The sequence below is a fragment of the Sminthopsis crassicaudata genome, chromosome 6 (assembly GCF_048593235.1).
Source record: "Sminthopsis crassicaudata isolate SCR6 chromosome 6, ASM4859323v1, whole genome shotgun sequence".
NCBI lineage: Eukaryota > Metazoa > Chordata > Mammalia > Dasyuromorphia > Dasyuridae > Sminthopsis > Sminthopsis crassicaudata.
The window spans coordinates 210,884,135-210,893,133 of record NC_133622.1 but is presented as its reverse complement, the minus strand read 5'-3'; positions in this window follow the sequence as shown (position 1 = coordinate 210,893,133).

Below are 8,999 nucleotides of genomic sequence, written 5' to 3'. Positions count from 1 at the left end.
TTGTTCCAGAGACAGTAATGGGAGTATTTAGCTGGCAGTATTTAGAGAGAAATGAAGATAAAAGAATGGAAATGCTAATGGGAACAATCTATTAGAAAAGATTGGAGGGAATGGAATTGGCTTTGAAAAGAAAGGCGGCCTCTTTGTCTGAGACCAAAGTGAAGGAAGAGATAGTGGAGGAAGGTGTGTCAATGATAGGAGGTGAGGAGGAGGAGAGAAGCAGGAGTTCTAAGCAAATGGCTTCAATTTTTGCCCAAGTCTAGGATCTCAGCAAACGGGGGTGGCAGGACATGGTAGGCTTTAGGAGAGATGAAAAAAATTAGAGACCAAGGAAATTAGTAAATAGTAAAAGTTAACACAATTAGGGAATAATAAAATGATTGCCTTGTTGCAAGGAGAATATGTAGCATAAATTTGCAATAGAGTTGATCAGCATGATGTTTTTTTTTTTTCTCCAGCTCAGTTTAGCAAGTTGAATTTCTATTTACATATTTGAATATTTTCATATTTAGCATATGAATGGAGAAATCCAGAATTGGTGTTAGGTCTCTTCATGTCTGTTAGGTCTGAAAGCATGGTCTGTTATGGATTAAAGGGTCAAGAGATTGGAGAGTAAAGAATAGTTTAGATTTGAATTGATTTACCGATGATTTAGGATAGGGAAGGGAGGAGAACATAACCAGTACTGAGGTGAAGGTCCTGGAATAAAGTGAGGGTAAAGTAACAATGGTCATAGGACAGAATTAGGGACTTAAGGACAGGGAAAGATGGAATGACAAAAAGAAGATGATCAGTTAAAGGATTTTTGGAGTTCATCACTTAGGTTATACCTATCAATTATTCTTCAACATTTAATAAAAAAAAACAAGTGACATTCAACAAATATTTTTCAATTACACCATCTATAAAGAACACTAAAAGTGGGTCGTGATGGTGAAGGGTGAGGTACAAAGGTTAGATACAGCACACCTTGAGCTTTCATGAAATTAACAGTCTAATAGGGCCTACCCTCCAATTATTAATCAAAATTCAATAAAAAATAAATGAAATTAAGGTACATGATGGCGATGCTTAAAGTCTTGACGTAGTTTTGTTTTAGCAGCTTAAAACTGCACAAAGTCTTTTGGCACAGACCCTACATAATATTTAAATACATTAGAGTCAATAAAGTCCTATTTGGGATCCAAAAGTGAAGGTTAATACCAACAATGGAGATGAGAAAGGAAGAGAACTATGAGGAAGAGGTAAAGCAGGAGGATGAGGAGAACTTTAATGTCACTAGTGAATTGATAGAGAATCACAAATGTTTTTTGAGTAGGAAAAAGTTTAGGAATAAGGAAGATTATTTAAACAGCATAGGTAATGTGGCCTATAGGAGGGAGAATGAAGAAGATCTATCAGGAAGTTTCTAATGGTCTGTGAATGTAGTATTGAGAGAGCAACAGTAGGAATAAGTGAGAATTCATAGTCAAGAGATGGTTAAATTACCTGAATCACTTGAAGAGGCACAATTTATTACAGTAGAGGGAAAGAAGGGAGAAATGATGGAATGGTATGGAAGTTTGATTGGAAGGATTTGATATCTTGTTGACTGTAAAAGGTTGGGAAAAGGAGAATCAAATATATTCCCAAATTTATATATTTGAGAGATTGCATTAATAGTACTGGAGAGAGAAATAGTAAAGTTTGGAGGAAATGATTTCTTTTATTGTAAAAGATGAAGTGAATTTTAATTTCAGTTTTGGCTATGCTGAGTTTGAGATACTAATGGAACTTCTCTATATAGTCTAGAACCTAGAAAAATGTAAGGATTGAAAATGGAAATTTTCAAGTCATCTGCAAAGAGATGGTAGTGGGAATCATGGGAGAGAATGAGTTTGTCAAGGAAAAGAGTATAAAAAAAAGAACATGACCAAGAGATAACATTTAGGGAATGCCCACATTAAGGAGTTGAGGAAGTTTGTGGGGTTCATGAAGGAGGCAAGAAAAAGGTGATTAGTGAGGAAGGTAAAAAAATCAGAAGACTTTAATTTTTGAAGCTAAAGAATATATCCTGTAGAAAGGAGTGGACAACAGTATCAATGAGGAGTCATATGAAATGTCAATGACGATGAAGACTTTTCCCCAAAAAAGTTTTGTATTTGACAGTTAGGAAGAGCAGTTCTAGTAAAACTGAAGCCTGATTTCAGGGGGTCAGAGGGAACAGTGAGGAGAGAGAAACAATGGGTATTAACAACATGTTCAAGAAGTTTAACAGTAAAAGAGAGGAAAGAGATGAAATGTCACTTGGAGGAAAGGAAGTGCAAGAGAAAGCTTTCTTAGAATGGGGGAACCCTGTGCATGTTTGTAGGCAGAAGCAAAAGACCCAATGGAAGGAAAACAATGCAAATTCATGATTCCTCTGAAGAATTTAACAGTGTTGATTTCTTTCTACTATACACTCTCCTCCCTGAGTTATTGAATATTACTTTCTCCTTTTTCTCTTTTCAGACTGATCATTGCTTAGTTTTTTTTTTTTTTTTATAAGCAGCATAATCTATTTTCATCTCTTCATGTGAATGTATCTCAAGGCTCTCAATCCATATTTCTCCTCTCTAAACACTCCCTTTTGGTGATCTTATTAGCTCCTATGAATTTAATTGATCTCTATGAAATTAACTCCATTCCTACATCCACCAAATCTATATATTCAACTCTTATCTCTTACCAGAACTCTAGTCTCAAATCAGGTGCTTCCAGAATCATGGATTCTCTTCCCTAATTTCTGTCAAATGCCACTCTCATTCTTCCAGTTCCTTAATATTTTGAATTTTTACTGTTTTTTATATCCCATGTCCCATCAGTGGTTAAATCTTACCAATTCTTCCTCCATAAGACTTCTATACAGCCTGAACTCTGGATCAATTCCTCCTCATTTTTCACCCAGACTTTTGTAAAAGATTCTTATTCTCTCTCTTTGACATTTCACCTTCCAGCTGCCAAATTGTCCTTCCTAAAGCATTAGTATATCTGTGGTGATTTGTAATGGAATTTTCTAAAGGAATGTAAAGTGGTTTCTTCAAAAAAATACAAATTGTGATGTATATAACACTTTCCTATTCAGGAAACTTGAGATTTAGAGCTGCAAGAAACCTTGGCTAGGTTAATCTTCCCTTTTATAGAAAACTGAAATCCAGAGAAATTAATGAATTTGTCCAAGCTCATATAGGTAGTAAGTGGTTAAGCTGGAATTTGGACTCAAGTCCCATGATTCCAAGCTTAGAGCTCTTTCCACTGTACCACACTAGACCTCCCCTTCTTTATTGTCTCTAGAATAAATTTTGGACTTCCCCAGTTGGCATTTCAAGCCCTTCATAATCTGGCTCTTAACTATCTTTCCACTCTGGTTTCCAATTTGTTAGGAGAAATGGAGGCAAGGGCTTTTTACTACTTCTGATTTTTCCTGCTGGGCATATTTAATAGGTACCATTTAAGTGCTTGTTGGATTTAATTGAATTAAGTGAGAGAGAAAAGCTGTCTCCTGCAGTGAGTTCATGAGCAAGTGAAAGGTAGTTCAGGTAGAGAAATTAATCTTAGTTAACAGTAAGCTTACTTCTTTTATTGTGACCAGAGGGAAGGAAGAAATTGTTCCCTTTTCCCTCCCCCCAACCTCTGGCCAATGCTGAAGTTTTGAAAAGGAAAATTCCATAAGTTCTCTATAAGTGACCCCAATTTTCTCAATGAGCCAGATGTGTTGCTAGGTCATTTGCTACAAGTGGAGTTAGGGTTGGAATTGGGAAAGAAAAGGAAAAGGGAAAGTTTGGAATGGACATTGCTGATAAGAAGCAAGAAGGATTGTTGGGCAATAATTATATTCTAAGAATGTGATTGTGGATAGAGTCTACTGGTTCCTTGATTTTATTGAGATGCACTTAAGCTTTGGATCAGGAAGGGGAAGTAAGTAGTTTGATGGGGGGATGTAGATTCAAAGGTAGAAGTTCAGAAAGAAAAGGGATTCTAAAATAGAAGATATCTTACTGGGCACTGAAGGTCAAGGTCAAGTTGAGACAAGTGAAGACAGACTGAGAGTGATAGACTGGAAAAATAAAGCTGTGAAAAATAAATCACTACTACATCAACAGAGATCAAAGAAGAAGACTCATCTATGCAAAACTATAATAGCTATACTTGTTTCAGCAAGGGTGTGTGTGTGTGTGTGTAAGGAATAAGCATTTATATAGTACCTACTATGTATGTGTCTTTGCAAATATTATCTATTTTTTATTAAAGCTTTTTTAATTTTCAAAAGATATGCATGGATAATTTTTCAATATTAACTCTTGTGAAACTCTATGTTCCATTTCCCCCCCTTATCCCTAAACCCTCCCCTAAACAGCAAGTAATCCAATATATGTTAAACATGGTAAAAAAAAAATCTAATTTGAACCCTGGGAGGTAGATGCTATGATTGTTCCCATTTTACAATTAAGGAAACTGAGGCAAATATAAATTAAGTGACTTGTGTTAAGTGACACAACTAGTAAGTGACTGAGACAAAATTTGATCTCAAGTGTTTCCCAACGTTAGATCCAATAGTATATCTATGGGGCTATCTTTACTGCCTATGGAATCAGAAACAAAGGGGGTGATATTCAGTTGGGAAATGGATAAATGAATTATGGCAAATAAATGTAATGGAATACTGTTTTAGTGTAAGAAATGATTAAAAAGGACAATTTCAGGAAAACAAGTCTTTGTATGAATGGATACAGATCAAATCAAAGAAAACGAGGAGAATTATCTATATATATATAATAACAATGTTGTAAAGAGAAACAACTTTGAAAGATAAGAAATTTAACTGCGGAAATCATCAAGCTCCACTCTAGAAGACTGATAAGAAAGCTTGATAAATATGTACTTGTTAATTTTGCATAATTTATTAGAAAGACTTTTATTGTTTTTTGTTGCTTTGTTTAGTCATTTTTCAGTTATGTCCAACTTTTTGTGACCCCATTGGGGTTTTCTTGGCAAAGACACTGGAACAGTTTGCCATTTCCTTCTCCAGCTCATTCTACAGATATGGAAACTGAGGCAAACAGGGGTAAATGAATTGCCCAAGATCACAGTTAGTGTCTGAAGCTAGATTTAAACTCAAGAGGACTCATCTTCCTGACTCCAGGTCCTTCACTCCATGCACTATGGCACCACCTAGCTGCTCAGAAGTGCTTTGCATTTCCTTTTTTTCTATAGGAGGCAGGATGTGTGGGAACTAGATTAGCAATAGTATTGCCAGTAAGGAAAAAGAAAAAAATAAATGAAAGAAGAAAATAATTTAAATTCTTTTAAAAAATAAATTTTTTGATATAGAAGACAATAGAGGGAAATTTAAAGGGAAACATAAATGAACAGGACAGTTTTTTAAAAATAACTTTGAATTTACTAAGTTCTTAAGAAGTAAAATAAGCTGTATACAGCAAAATTCAGTTTCCCACATAATTTACACATAATCTCCACCTGCTATATTTTATATGCAGAAATGATCATTTTTATTGAGTGTTCCTTAAGTTCAATTTTTTTAAAAAAATATTTATTTATATTTTTTTGATAGTATATATACATGAGTAATTTTTATAATATTATCCCTTGTATTCATTTTTCCAAATTTTCCCCTCCCTCCCTCTACTCCCTCCCCCCGATGACAGGTAATCCCATACATTTTACATGTGTTACAATATAACCTAAATACAATATATGTGTGTAAATACCATTTTCTTGTTGCACATTAAGTCTTAAGGTCAATTTTTTTAAATTAAAAGATAAAGATAGGTTAAGTAAACAGAGGTTACAGCACAGCAGGTTTTGAGCCCCTCCCCCAATTACATGGAAAGATAATTTTTAATGTTCATTTTTGTAAGATTTTGAATTCCAATTTTTTTTCCTTCCCTTCCTTCCCTCTCCCCTCCCCACAACAGCAATCTGGTTTAAGTTATACATGTACAATCATTTAAAACATATTTCCAAATTTAACATGTTGTCTTCCATCTGCGTTCAGTCCCCATAGTTTTTTCTCTGGATGCAGATGGCATTTCCCATCCCAAATCTATTGGAATTGCCCTAGATCATTGCATTGCTAAGAAGAACTAAGTCCATCATAGTTGATCATCACACAATGTTGCTGTTACTGTGTTCAATGTTCTCGTGGTTCTGCTCACTTCATTCAACATCAGTTCATGTAAATCTTTCCAGGTTTTTCTGAAATCTGTTCACTGTTTCTTATAGAACAATAAGATTCATATACCACAACTTGTTCAGCCATTCCTCAATTGATGGGCATTTCCTCAATTTCCCATTCCTTGCCAATCTACTACAAACAGTTTTGCACACGTGAATCTTTTTCCCTCTTTAATGATTTCTTTGGGATACAGACCCAGGAGGCACTGCTGAATCAAAGGGGATGTACAGTTTGATAGCCCTTTGGACATAGTTCACAATAAAGAGCAAGTTTTGGATTGGGTGAGAGGGAAAGGAGGAAGGATCGTGGCTGTCAGTATAAGAGAAGAATTTCTCTTCTCACACCACAGCTGCCTTACTCTAGCTCAAGTCACTTACTTCTCAATTGGATTAGGGCAAGCCTAATTGATGTCTTGGCACATGGGATGGCCCTTCTTTAATCTGTTTGCACAGCTGCCAGATCGATATTCCTATATACTTTGCAGCCTAAACACATTTTTCCTCTGCTAAAGAAGCTTCACTGGCTCCCCATTTCCTCTGGAATTCATTGGAGACACTGGTAAAGGACCAGCCAAGACTTCATTGTGGGCCTGCATTGTGCTCTATGAGTAAAGTAGAAGTGCAGTAGTTCAAAAGAAACACAAGATGCACAAATTTAGAGACATCTACACTCCAAATATTCATATGGATTATTTATGCCCAACATGTGGTAGAATCTTCTGAATCCACATGTTGGTCTGATCAGCTAACATCAAACACAAGGTATGTTGACTACAACATAATGATGCCATTTTGATCCTCTTCCAGAATGAGGGCAAATAACCAGAATGAAAGAATAACTCTTCTTTTTGACACTGACGACTCTCCACCAACTTTTTAAAGTCTACACTTCCTGAGTTTATAAACTACACTCTAAGAAATGACAAATTTGCTGTTTCTAATCTCTCCCAGCCCATGACATTGTATAGGTTGCTTCTGTGCATAAACAATTTCTTTTCTTACTTCTGCCTCTTGGAACCCGTCATTCACTTCAAGTATCATCTCTTTTAAGAGGTATTTCCTGTTTCTCAATCATTGCCTCATCCATTACTATGTATTTTTTGTATTAGTGTCCATGATGTTTCATGCTGTCTTCCTTGATCACACATGAACCCCTTAAAATCAAGAACTAATTTTTGTCTTTCTATTCCCAGCATATAGGATCATACTTGATACATAGTAGGCACATTAGAAACGGTCATTGATTGATTAATTGGATTCTATGTTTTGTACAATTGAAATAGACATGATTACAATAGTGTATGGCAACCAAATTTTCACAAAATTTTTCATAATCCTTCTGATTCATGGTATCAAAGATCTTGCTCAGATCTACAAACATTGTGCACAAACATCTGTTCTGCTCTTTCCATTTCTTATGGAGTTGTTGGGCAGCAAATATCCCATTGAGTGCTCCTTAGTTCTTTCTGAAGCCACACTGGCTCTCAGACAGATCACCAACTTCCAGGTGAAGGATCAGTCTCTTAAAAAAGACTCTGGCAAGAACCTTGCCAGCAGTGACTAAGAGAGAGATTCTCCTGTGATTATTACAAGGTGATCTGTTTCCTTTATCTTTATAGAGATGGACAATTCTTGCACTCCTGAGGGATAATCTTCTCTTGCCATTTAACCCAGAAAATTTGAGTCAGCTTTCATATGAACAATGACTACTATAAATGTCAGCTGGAACAAAATGAGCTTTGCCACAGGAGAGAAGTCTAATGGCATTCAAAACCCCTTCTTCAGTTGGAAATTTGTCTAGATAACCTGAGGTAGACAGTAAGTAGCTTCACTATTGAGTCATGATATTCTGTTGAGAATACTGTGGAAGAGTTCAGCCCATTTCTCTAGAATCATGCCCTTTTATCATTAATCAATGTGAGTCCATCAGCACCGAGTAGTAGAAACATACCATAGTCTTTTAGACTTTAAGACATTATAAAGTCACTTTGGATTATTACCGTCAGTGTAAAATAGAATTTCATTTGCCTTCTTACTGATCCTGCATATCTCTAAGCTTCCCTTGTACTTTACTTTTGATGGGAGTTAAATGCTGATTTCTTTTTTTTTTTAATTAAAGCTTTTTATTTAAAAAACATATGCATGGATAATTTGTCAACATTGACCCTTGCAAAGTCTTCTGTTCCAAGTTTTCCCCTTCTTCCCACTACTCCCTCCCCTAGGTGGCAGGTAATTCAAAAAATGTTAAATATGTTAAAATATATGTCAAATCCAATATATGTATACATATTTATACAGTTATCTTGCTGCACAAGAAAAATCAGATCAAGAAGGAAAAAAAACTGAGAAAGAAAACAAAATGCAAGCAAATATCAACAGAAAGAGTGAGAATGCTATGTTGTGGTCCACACTCTGTTCCCACAATTCTCTGAGTGTAGATGGCTTTCTTTATTATTGAACAAATGGAACTGGTTTGAATCATCTCATTGTTGAAGAGAGCCACACCCATCACAACTGACCATCTTACAAGCTTGTTGTTGCCATGTACAATGATGGCTTAATTCTGTTTATTTTACTTACCATTACTTCATGTAAGTCTCTCCAGGACTTTCTGAAATCATCCTGCTGGTCAGAACAATAATATTGCATAACCTTCCACAATTTATTCAGCCAATCTCCAATTGATGGGCAATCCACTCAGTTTCCAGTTTCTAGCCACTTCAAAAAGGGCTGCCACAAACTTTTTGTACATGTGTGTTTCTTTCCCTTCTTTAAGATCTCTTGGG